Source organism: Oncorhynchus kisutch, linkage group LG5 (genome assembly GCF_002021735.2).
Source record: "Oncorhynchus kisutch isolate 150728-3 linkage group LG5, Okis_V2, whole genome shotgun sequence".
In the NCBI taxonomy this organism is placed as follows: Eukaryota; Metazoa; Chordata; class Actinopteri; order Salmoniformes; family Salmonidae; genus Oncorhynchus; species Oncorhynchus kisutch.
Window position 1 is genome coordinate 2841376 of NC_034178.2, and position 12114 is coordinate 2853489.

At 44.2% G+C, this 12114-nt stretch overlaps 1 protein-coding gene across 26 annotated transcripts in view; it reads left to right on the plus strand.

Annotated features, from left to right (window-relative positions):
• The first annotated feature begins 387 nt into the window (after positions 1-387).
• LOC109879361 (poly(rC)-binding protein 3) overlaps positions 388-12114 on the plus strand; it is a 31288-nt gene continuing 19561 nt past the window's right edge. For 10 of the 26 annotated variants that reach the window (XR_004209922.1, XM_031824035.1, XM_031824039.1 and 7 more), the window contains exons 1-3: positions 454-698; positions 6406-6498; positions 8485-8607. The gene's annotated coding sequence lies outside the window, so the exon portion shown is untranslated. Of the gene's footprint in view, positions 699-914; positions 962-6405; positions 6499-8484; positions 8608-12114 lie in introns of all 26 variants that reach the window. The other 16 variants (XM_031824040.1, XM_031824051.1, XM_031824052.1 and 13 more) reach the window with 8 other exon arrangements.

Here is a 12114-nt window from a genome sequence, read left to right on the forward strand (position 1 = left end):
CATAACCTCCTTTAAGAGGGTAGCCGTACATGAGAATGACTGTAGCATGCAGTACAGCACCTGACTGGATCTCAACTAGTGTTGTAGGGAAGAATGCTGCCTATTGTGTTATCACACTGGTCTAGGTGAATCAAAATCTAATCACTCTAATGTGTCCCAGGTCAGGATCTTAAATCACTCACACAGGCTAAGTGCACCTTCCTAAATCTGTCATTAAGAGAGAGGGAGGTTCTAAGAGTCCAAAGGCAATTTCTCTGATTGGCCGGATGAGTCATTGCACCTATTTGCCCTGCCTTCAACGTCTCTCATTGGTCATGCAGTTTTACAGCTGCCTCCCATTGGGCCAGTCGGAGAGATTGGGCTGGGTCTTACTCTTGTTCTCAGTGTTTGAGTGTATGTGGATGGGTAAGACACTCTCTCTCCCATCCTGGGAGTAACTGCTTGTGTTAGTTCCTGTCTGTAGGCTGTGTGAGTGTGTGTTTGGGTGTGTGTGTGAGAGAGAGAAAGGGAGAGAGTAGCGTTTACGTTTCACCTCCCTGTCTCCCTGTTCCCTGTCCTTCCTCTCCTCTCTACTCCTCTCTCGTTCCCTCTCCTGGACTACCCCATTGGGACCTACCCAGACCCCTTACCTGCCTGGACCCTCTACTCTCCATCCCTGTGACTCCTCATCTGTCCATCCCTCCCTCTCCCAGGTCAAGGTAAGCACCACTCTTTCCTATTCAGAACGGGACTTTATCTAGCTTCCTCTAATTTCAGACGTCTGATGAATTACAACCCTGGATAAGTTTACACCATATTGCAGTTTTCTAATCAAGTGCTGTCAGGTCAGAGATATTCAAGACAGTTGGCATTGCATACAGCCAGTGATCCTGAGAAGCTTTCTTCCCTTTTTCCTCCTTGGCTGCTGTTCAAAGACGCCTGCTTGCCTGGCCCTTCTTCCTCCATGCAGACCATGGCTCTGGTGAGTCTGCTCAGAGGGAGGCAGGGAGGGAGAGGAAGAAGCAGGGGATTAAAATCAGCCAGCAAGGCCACATGGATTTCATCTACCCAGACTAAGCTCAGTCTAAAAGAGGTCCCTTATCTCTCTCCTCTTTTTTGGTCTTTGAAACATGGGTATCCTGCTCTCTGGGCATGGCAGTCTCACCTCATTTGAAAGTTTAAAATAAAAAGTAAATTCATGCTTGGGTGCAGTGGTGGTTGTTTGTACCAGGCTGACCCGTGTTTTGTTGTTCTTTTAGGCTGTTGTTGTCATAGGCGTTTGACCTTATTAGCCACAGATGCTCCAACAGTAGGTACAAAACAGTATCCCTACTTCCGCTCTTAGAAATGCATTGTCTCCTGTACTGCGGAGGTTGTGGGAGCACCATTAGCTAGCAAATGGAATTATGTTGCACACAGGATAATTGCCTTACCAGATAGTGTAATTACCTGCTAAATTGAATCAAAGCCATGGCCTCACTGCATTCCCTTCTGTAAACAGGGTTTAGAGGGAAAGCATGCTGACTGGTACTGAGGATGGACAGGATGTGCTCTGCTGGCTGTCTGATTGGACTTCCTGTTTTGAATCTAGTTAGGGGGAGGGCTGAGTGTGTTGATGTAGTCCCTCAAATAAATATTGTTCTGTAGACATACGACTGTGCTTTTACTAGCCAGTTAGAACCGGTACATTGTAACTACTGTGACCTGCATGTGATACCGGTTTGTTGGGGTCATCTTGACTAATTTCAAACATATATCAACTGGTGGTGATTATACAAATATTCTCATGGCATCTTGTTTTATTAGATGCATAGCTACTTGTACTAGAAACAAACAGAGTTAAATAAATGTTGACATTTTTTCCCCTTACAAGCTTCACACGTCTTTGTTAACAATCCAACGACTGTTGTTTGGAGTAAGAACACAAGCATGCGGTGTCTATGGCTTGAAAAGTCGAGAGACGAAACGGTTCGCCAATAGTGCTGTTAACGTTGTATCCTTGACTTCTCAGTAACCCTCTGTCTGTACAGTAGGACAGCAGAGTTCAACAGACATTCAAGATCCAGAACCTGCCATTCAGGCAGTACTATGTCTTATTGTTCCATTGTCAACCTCTCAATAGGATGGATTCATGTTTTTTTAACGAGTGTGGGAAATGCAGCTCAATAATGTGACATTTATTGAAATCATAAGAATAGTTCAATTATCATAATAACTCTGATTTATGCAGGTGTTTGCAGTGGAGCCGTATCATGTTGTAATCCATGTTCCGTATCTGCTCTATGCATCCATAGTACTGTAGCTCTGAAACATACCTGCTGTGTACATGCCTCAGGGTTTTGGCAGTTCCATTTACTCCCATATGGCTCTGCAGCAAGGAGCTGACATGAGCTGTTTTTATCAGGTGTAAGGAGGAAAACTGATGATGATGGCTTATAGAACTCAGGGCCCCAAATGGAACAGAAAACGCAGCCGTATGGAATTTGGAGGACATTTTGACAGATTTGACGTGTAAGTGTTTGTGCGTGTGCGTGCTAGCACCTTCTAGTGTAAATGTCTATTGTCCTGTCAACAATAAGGAAGGAAGGACTTTACTTACCCATTGATGGACGTTAGGGATGATACAATAGCTTCTCATTACCACACCTCTGTGTTCCATAGGCTCATTAGGTTGTATTCTATTCCTCCTGCACCCCTTTGCACCATAACTCATAACAGGATGTAGTGTAAGTGATACTCCGGCCTAAGAGAGAAACCTGAGTCCTCTCTCTGTTCACTGGCCACACAGAGGAGAGTTATGGCCTGGGAAATAGAGATATATTTGTCTCAGAGAAAAACAATCTCTCCTTCTCTCTCTCTCTCTCTCTCTCTCTCTCTCTCTCTCTCTCTCTCTCTCTCTCTCTCTCTCTCTCCTTCCCTCCATAACCTGGTTTGACAACCATTAGTCAGTTTTATGATGTTGCCGGGAGGATTATAGATGGCTCACTGTTTCCTTTAGACACATTTCCTCTTAAGCGTCTGCAGGTGCAGCACACGGAGCAACTGATGATTGTCACTGCAGCTTCTTACAGTAAGCCGAGCCACTCTCCCTGATCGCTCTCTCTTTGGGAAGGAGGGGGTAAAGATGAGTACGAAGCACAGAATACTCAGGGGACGAGGATGTGTAAAATATAATTTGTCTTCATCTAATACGTGATGCTGTTTTGTCATGTGTCTATGCAAGCCTTGTCTGTCCCTGTTTGGTACACAAGCATTTCTGGAGAGAATGGATTGTCTGGCCGTCTCGGTTGACACGCACATGGCAAAGTTGTTGTTGAAACAACCATGTGCAAACCATCTGCACTTCCAGGTTAGCTGCAGTATATATTAACTATAGACACCTATAGATGTAGAAGAGGATCAGAGACGAAGGCAGACATCTCAGTACTCTCTTTGAGCTGTTGTATTTCTGCCTGTATTATAGAATTAGCTGAGTAGACCGGAACAGGGCATTCGCCTCAGACTGACATGGAAATCATGTTATACACACTATTTTGTCTTATGGAATTCAGTCTCATTTCAAAGCATTGCATTTTGGTTGATACCGCAGCCCTTGTGACTGTTGTTGTCAGAAAGCCCTGGAGGTTAAACAGGCTCATGTTATACTGCAGCCCTTATGACTGTGTGGTTAACAGGGTAAAGTTACATGTACTAACGGCCATTATTTCAGTACTTAAACCAACATGGTTTTTTTCATCACTAACATACTCTTACTAGTGGCCTTTACGGTGTTGATGTCAAAGCAACGTACAATTAGAGAGCAGGGATATTTCTCTCAGCAAGAGGTTGAAAGAGGGAGAAAATGGAGGGAGGAAATAAAGAGGTAGATGATTACTTTAAAGGGGCAATCCACAGTTGAAAAAATAAAGCGTTTTCCCCCACTTATGTTTGGTAAAAGGCTGAGGGACGTGCCTGGAGAAATGTTACCACTTTCAAATTCATAGACAGAGATATAGATGCAAGGATCGACCAACCAAGATATCAACATTATAGTTTTAAGCATGCACTGTTTGTTTACAAGTACAATGTTTACAAACATTGAAGTTAAAACAAGTTTATATTTTGTGGTTCTGATGGAGTACGGTAGTTGAACTAAGCTCATAAGTTATGTTATTCAAGAATCAATGGGTACATATCATACGTCCATATGTCCAAAAATGTACAGTTGAAGTCGGAAGTTTACATACACCTTAGCCAAATACATTTAAACTCAGTTTTTCACACTTCCTGACATTTAATCCTAGTAAAAGGTCAGTTAGGATCACCACTTTATTTTAAGAATGTGAAATGTCAGAATAATAGAAGAGAGAATGATTATTTCAGATTAGATTTATTTCATCACATTCCCAGTGGGTCAGAACACTCAATTAGTATTTGGTAGCATTGCCTATAAATTGTTTAACTTGGGTCAAAGTGTCGGGTAGTCTTCCACAAGCTTCCCACAACAGGTTTGGTGAATTTTGGCCCATTCCTCCTGACAGAGCTGGTGTAACTGAGTCAGGTTTGTAGGCATCCTTGCTCGCACACGCTTTTTCAGTTCTGCCCACACATTTTCTATGGGATTGAGGTCAGGGCTTTGTGATGGCTACTCTAATACCATGACTTTGTTGGCCTTAAGCCATTTTGCCACAACTTTGGAAGTATGCTTGGGGTCATTGTCCATTTGGAAGACCCATTTGCGACCAAGCTTTAACTTCCTGACTGATGTCTTGAGATGTTGCTTCAATATATCCACATCATTTTCTTTCCTCATGATCCCATCTATTTTGTGAAGTGCACCAGTCCCTCCCGCAGCAAAGCACCCCCACAACATGATGCTGCCACCCCCGTGCTTCACGGTTGGGATGGTGTCCTTCGTCTTGCAAGCGTCCCCCTTTTTGGTGGTGGTCATTATGGTGATGGTCATTATGACCAAACAGTTCTATTTTTGTTTCATCAGACCAGAAGACATTTCTCCAAAAAGTATGATCTTTGTCCCCATGTGCAGTTGGAAACCGTAGTCTGGCTTTTTTATGGAGGTTTTGGAGAAGTGGCCTCTTCCTTGCTGAGCAGCCTTTCAGGTTATGTCAATATAGGACTCGTTTTACTGTGGATATAGATACTTTTGTACCGTTTTCCTCCAGCATCTCCACAAGGTCCTTTGCTGTTGTTCTGGGATTGATTTTCACTTTTCGCACCAAAGTACGTTCATCTCTAGGAGACAGAACGTGTCTCCTTCCTGAGCGGTATGACAGCTGCGTGGTCCCATGGTGTTTATACTTGTGTACTATTGTTTGTACAGATGAACGTGGTACCTTCAGTCATTTGCAAATTTCTCCCAAGGATGAACCAGACTTGTGGAGGTCTACAATTATTTTTCTTGGCTAATTTCTTTTGATTTTCCCATGATTTCAAGCAAAGAGGCACTGAGTTTGAAGGTAGGCCTTGAAATACATCCACAGGTACACCTCCAATTGACTCAAATTATGTCCATTGGCCTATCAGAAGCTTCTAATGCCATGACATAATTTTCTGGACTTTTTTAAGCTGTTTAAAGGCACAGTCAACTTAGTGTATGTAAACTTCTGACCCACTGGAATTGTGATACAGTGAATTATAAGTGAAATAATCTGTCTGTAAAAATTACTTGTGTCATGCACAAAGTAGATGTCCTAACCGACTTGCCAAAACTATAGTTCGTTAACAAAAAACGCTTTTGGAGTGGTTGAAAAACAAGTTTTAATGACTCCAACCTAAGTGTATGTAAACTTCTGACTTCAACTGTATGTAGCAACTGCAGATTGCCCCTTTAAGGTGGTGAAAGTGGGAAGGGGCAGAAGACAGCACAGGACTTCCTTTTAGAAGTCATAAAATATGAAACAGTCTGATTCATCGTGGTAGGCTTTGCTAAGAAGCGTTCTGATGTAATAGCATATTGCATTCAGAGCATTTCTGTCCTGTCCAACCGTGAGTTGTATTTGAACACAGCGACCAACAGAGGGCACTGTTATCCTGTAGAAACAGCAGCCACAGCGGTAAAATGACTAGTTTCCTCTGGCAGGCCAAGCACATTGAACACATATGACTTGTCCTAAACCACCCTCAGAGAGGCAGGTTATCATTGCGTTATGTGCCATTGATGTTGACGACATCCGCTGACCTCCCACTGTCTAGTCGACTATCTAATCAAGATCTAGAGACAATGTCATCATCTATATTATGGTCAATTCTATCTAAAGCGTTTCAGCGGCAACAGGGGGTCCAATAGGGGGTCCAATAGGGGGTCCAACAGGGGGTCCAATAGGGGAAATGAGAAATAATCATGGAAAAGCGGTTGATTGAGATAATCAATGTTCAATCAAAACTCACATTTAACCCCTGCCTGCAAATGTTTGACTCTTTCTCTAGTCTCCGGGTGGATCAGAAGTAGAGAGGTGGAATCTTCCATGTTATTCTGGAATGTGGGATAAGACAGGGTCCCATGACATGGACCCCTCTTCGGTAAGAACAGCATGATCTTCTGACATTACTCATTAGGCTGATAATCAACACACACACACGCACACACACACGCATACACTTTTTCACACAATATAAGGAGGCTGTTATTTTCAGCTGCAGCAGAAGGGAATGCTACTAATTTGAGTTTTTGTTGAGTTTACTAATGATGAAAGCCATTTAAGCATACACTAATGGTGTAGGTCCACATACTGTATGGTGTTTGTTCTGCCTTTTAGCCAGGGGTGGACTGACCATCTGGCATTTCGGGCAAATGCCAGATGGGCTGGTCCAGTTTTAGCCCATTGGGCCTGTCTAACTTGGGTTTGTTGTGCAAAATTATCTTTATCTGAATAATATAGGGGGGCCTCAAGGAATAAAATGGGCCGTTGTGGGGCCTCAAGAAAAAAAAATGGGCCTTCATGCGGGCCTCAAGGAAAAATATGGGCCAATATGTTAGAAATGCCAGGCCCCAGTTTTATTATCTTTGACCTAGAAGTGGAGGCTTTCACCTACTGGAGAAATACTCAAAGATTAGATGTTCCATAACCTGTAGGTAGGTAGGAGTGGTTCTGAATGGATAGTTCATCACTTCTGCTCTTTTCCATAACCTGTAGGTAGGTAGGAGTGGTTCTGAATGGATAGTTCATCACTTCTGCTCTTTTCCATAACCTGTAGGTAGGTAGGAGTGGTTCTGAATGGATAGTTCATCACTTCTGCTCTTTTCCATAACTTGTAGGTAGGTAGGAGTGGTTCTGAATGGATAGTTCATCACTTCTGCTCTTTTCCATAACCTGTAGGTAGGTAGCAGTGGTTCTGAATGGATAGTTCATCACTTCTGCTCTTTTCCATAACCTGTAGGTAGGTAGGAGTGGTTCTGAATGGATAGTTCATCACTTCTGCTCTTTTCCATAACCTGTAGGTAGGTAGGAGTGGTTCTGAATGGATAGTTCATCACTTCTGCTCTTTTCCATAACCTGTAGGTAGGTAGGAGTGGTTCTGAATGGATAGTTCATCACTTCTGCTCTTTTCCATAACCTGTAGGTAGGTAGGAGTGGTTCTGAATGGATAGTTCATCACTTCTGCTCTTTTCCATAACCTGTAGGTAGGTAGGATTGGTTCTGAATGGATAGTTCATCACTTCTGCTCTTTTCCATAACCTGTAGGTAGGTAGGAGTGGTTCTGAATGGATAGTTCATCACTTCTGCTCTTTTCCATAACCTGTAGGTAGGTAGGATTGGTTCTGAATGGATAGTTCATCACTTCTGCTCTTTTCCATAACCTGTAGGTAGGTAGGAGTGGTTCTGAATGGATAGTTCATCACTTCTGCTCTTTTCCATAACCTGTAGGTAGGTAGGAGTGGTTCTGAATGGATAGTTCATCACTTCTGCTCTTTTCCATAACCTGTAGGTAGGTAGGAGTGGTTCTGAATGGATAGTTCATCACTTCTGCTCTTTTCCATAACCTGTAAGAAACACTATATATGGTCTATTCTTGGCATGTAGGTTTCTTACTTATGGTTTGCACAAATTGAGATATGGGGAGGGGAATGGGCAGGTTATACTGTGTGCAAATTAATTACTGTAGTATTTCTATAGTTTAAAAACTGTTTTTGCAGACATTACTGTAGTATTTACTGTAGGGATTTTGCTGACTATAGTATACTGTAGTATTTACTATTGTATTCTACGATGTACTACAAAATGATATAGTAATACTACACATGATCGAGGCAAACTTCAGTGTGTAGTATAGTATTCTACAGTATACTAGAGTTTACTACAAAATTATATAGTAAGTACTGTAGTACTCTCTAGTAAACTGAAGCATTTTTTCATGTGGACTGAAATGATTTATTTTACAGTATGCTCTATTTCACAATACAGCGTTTCAGTCATATATATTCAAATATATCTGGAATTTTTAAAAAGTGGTAACAGTTGTATGTATGTATTCTTAATGGTTCTTATGTTTTCCTCCTCTCTCTAGAATGGGTTGATGCTGGTCCTGCTGGAGCTGATGATCTGAACCAGTCTGTCAGCCACCTAGCTCCCCCTCCTCCAAACACAACCACTGCCCATGTCCTGATCCCAGTGGTCCAGCTTGTCTGTGGTAAGTCCCTCCCTACCCCTCCCCTGCCCTGCCCTCCCTGCCCTGCCCTCCCTCCCCTGCCCTCCCTCCCCTGCCCTCCCTCCCCTGCCCTGCCCTCCCTCCCCTGCCCTCCCTCCCCTGCCCTGCCCTCCCTCCCCTGCCCTCCCTCCCCTGCCCTGCCCTCCCTCCCCTGCCCTCCCTCCCCTGCCCTGCCCTCCCTCCCCTGCCCTCCCTCCCCTGCCCTGCCCTCCCTCCCCTGCCCTCCCTCCCCTGCCCTCCCTCCCCTGCCCTGCCCACTCCTCTTTAGTTTTTTTCTATTAAAAGCACATTAAGTCTATGCTTAACTAAAGATGTCCAGTGCAGTCCATAGGCCTATACCCAAGGCCTATACCCAAGGCATATACCCAAGGCCTATACCCAAGGCCTATACCCAAGGCCTATACCCAAGGCCTATACCCAAAGCCTACACCCAAGGCCTATACCCAAGGCCTATACCCAAGCTGTTGCAGAGTTTAATGTGTAGTGCCAGGGTTGCAAAGGGCCATCTCTGAGGGTCTGGTGACTTTCTTTGCATCTCGCCTCTGTCTGTTTGTTGTGCCACTGTCAACACGCACGCACGCACACACACACACACACACACACACACACACACACACACACACACACACACACACACACACACACACACACACACACACACACACACACACACACACACACACACACACACACACACACACACACACACACTTGGGGCTAAGGCCACTCTCCCTCTGACACCCAGGGTAACTTGTGTCCTTTGTCACCGCAACTGGCTCTGCCACACTGGCAGCTTTAGCTTACAGCCAGTCAGTGCAGGAGTGTGCAAGTGCAGGCATTTGTGTGTCATTTCTTGTGCATTTGGTGTCTGTGTGTGTGGTCTGTAGCCTACTTGTCAGGGATAAACATGTGTCCCAGTCTCCAAGCTTTAAGTGCTCACTGTGCCACACAAGTGTGTGGTGAATGGGGATATGTACAGTATGATTAGAAGCCTCTTACTTGGGCCCTTCTGTGATGTATTCTACAGTGTTTGTATAGTCATCCCGGTCACCAAGCTATGAGATTGAAGACCTACGGCTGAGAACATGCAACCTCCCTCTGTACATGTGGGTGAGATGCTCCGGGTGCCAGTTCAACTGACGTGGTCAAGTTCAATTTATATCACACTAATGTGTCGGCAGTATTAGACAAAGTGTTTCCATTGACCCCTGCATCAACAGCGCAGGTATAAACAGGCACACATACACACATCTCTCTCAACTACCAGCAAAATGTACACAGTCATTAATCATCTCAAAACAAGTGATGTATGCTTCAGATACCCTACGAGAACACAGTCGAAGAGAGAGAGGGAGGAGAAAAAAGAGAGAGAGGAGGGAAAGGAGAGAGTAGAACACACAGAGAGAGACCCTAGAGCATGGTACATGTAGCTTTATCCATCTAAACACAAAGGGAGACAAAGTCCCCTCTCTCTTCTGTGCCCTCTGCAGATCCTTAATGGAAGAGACAGATATTACAGAGTACCACTAGCGCTTCCACTAGCTGCACCCCACAGTACTCTGGCTGGTTATAATCTCTGTCCTATATCCATGGTGGTGCAGTACTGTGGCTGGCTATAGTCTCTGTCCTATATCCATGGTGATGCAGTACTCTGGCTGGTTATAATCTCTGTCCTATATCCATGGTGGTGCAGTACTCTGGTTGGTTATAATCTCTGTCCTATATCCATGGTGGTGCAGTACTCTGGCTGGTTATAATCTCTGTCCTATATCCATGGTGATGCAGTACTCTGGCTGGTTATAGTCTCTGTCCTATATCCATGGTGATGCAGTACTCTGGCTGGTTATAATCTCTGTCCTGTATCCATGGTGTTGCAGTACTCTGGCTGGTTATAGTCTCTGTCCTATATCCATGGTGGTGCAGTATTCTGGGTGGTTATAATCTCTGTCCTGTATCCATGGTGATGCAGTACTGTGGCTGGTTATAATCTCTGTCCTATATCCATGGTGGTGCAGTACTCTGTCCTATATCCATGGTGGTGCAGTACTGTGGCTGGTTATAATCTCTGTCCTATATCCATGGTGGTGCAGTACTCTGTCCTATATCCATGGTGGTGCAGTACTCTGGTTGGTTATAATCTCTGTCCTATATCCATGGTGGTGCAGTACTGTGGCTGGTTATAGTCTCTGTCCTATATCCATGGTGATGCAGTACTGTGGCTGGTTATAATCTCTGTCCTATATCCATGGTGGTGCAGTACTCTGTCCTATATCCATGGTGGTGCAGTACTCTGGTTGGTTATAATCTCTGTCCTGTATCCATGGTGGTGCAGTACTCTGGCTGGTTATAGTCTCTGTCCTATATCCATGGTGATGCAGTACTCTGGCTGGTTATAGTCTCTGTCCTGTATCCATGGTGGTGCAGTACTCTGGCTGGTTATAATCTCTGTCCTATATCCATGGTGATGCAGTACTCTGGCTGGTTATAATATCTGTCCTGTTGTCCTGTATTCATGGTGGTGCTGTACTTTGGCTGGTTATAGTCTCTGTCCTGACCTACATGTCTGATGTCATCACATAGCACTAAACCGTTTAACCCACATGTCTGATATCATCACTAATTCTAACCATGGATGGATTTCCATTAATGTGGTCATTTGATTGGATTAGTGTAACGTGTACTGCATAGGATATGTTATTTAAGCAATTACACCCAAGGGGTGTGTGGTATATAGTCAATATATCACATCTAAGGGTTGGTCTTATGCACAACGCAGTGCGGCGTGCCTGGATACAGCCCTTAGCCGTGGTATATTGGCCATTTACCACAAACCCCTGAGGTGCCTTATTGCTTATTGCTACTGGTTACCAATGTAATTAGAGCATTAAAAATAAATGTTTTATCATACCAGTGGTATACGGTCTGATATACCACGGCTGTCAGCCAATCAGCATTCAGGGCTTGAACCACCCGGTTTATAATGTCTTATAGAACACTGACAAATCTACAAATCGCGCATTGAGAAATTATGTCTCAAAAACACCAATCTGTTGAGAAGGTGAATAGCGTCAGTGAATGTTGCGTTTGATTAGAAGTTGAAAGGACTATTCCTCTGTATATACGGACGCTGGCATTACTAAAGGAAGACCACGTACGACACGTGACACAAGAGACAGACCAACACGGTTAAAGTTCCATTTCACCCCATTCATTATTGGTTTTAGCTGCAAGGCAATGTGGACCCATTACTGGCTGCATTGACCACATCAGTGGAGAGGGTCAGGCCATATTTTCCATTAGGGGCTGGGATTGTTGGTGTGGATTATGGGGCTGTGGGGGCACAGAGGGGAAGGGAGGTTTTTAGAAGGGGAGGGGAGAGGAAGCTGCCCGGCAGAGGAGGTCTGTTGTTTTGCCTGAAACAGAAAGAAGTGCCGTGCACTCTTATCCCCACGGGTGTATAATGCTGGTCATTGGGATGAAAAGATGGTC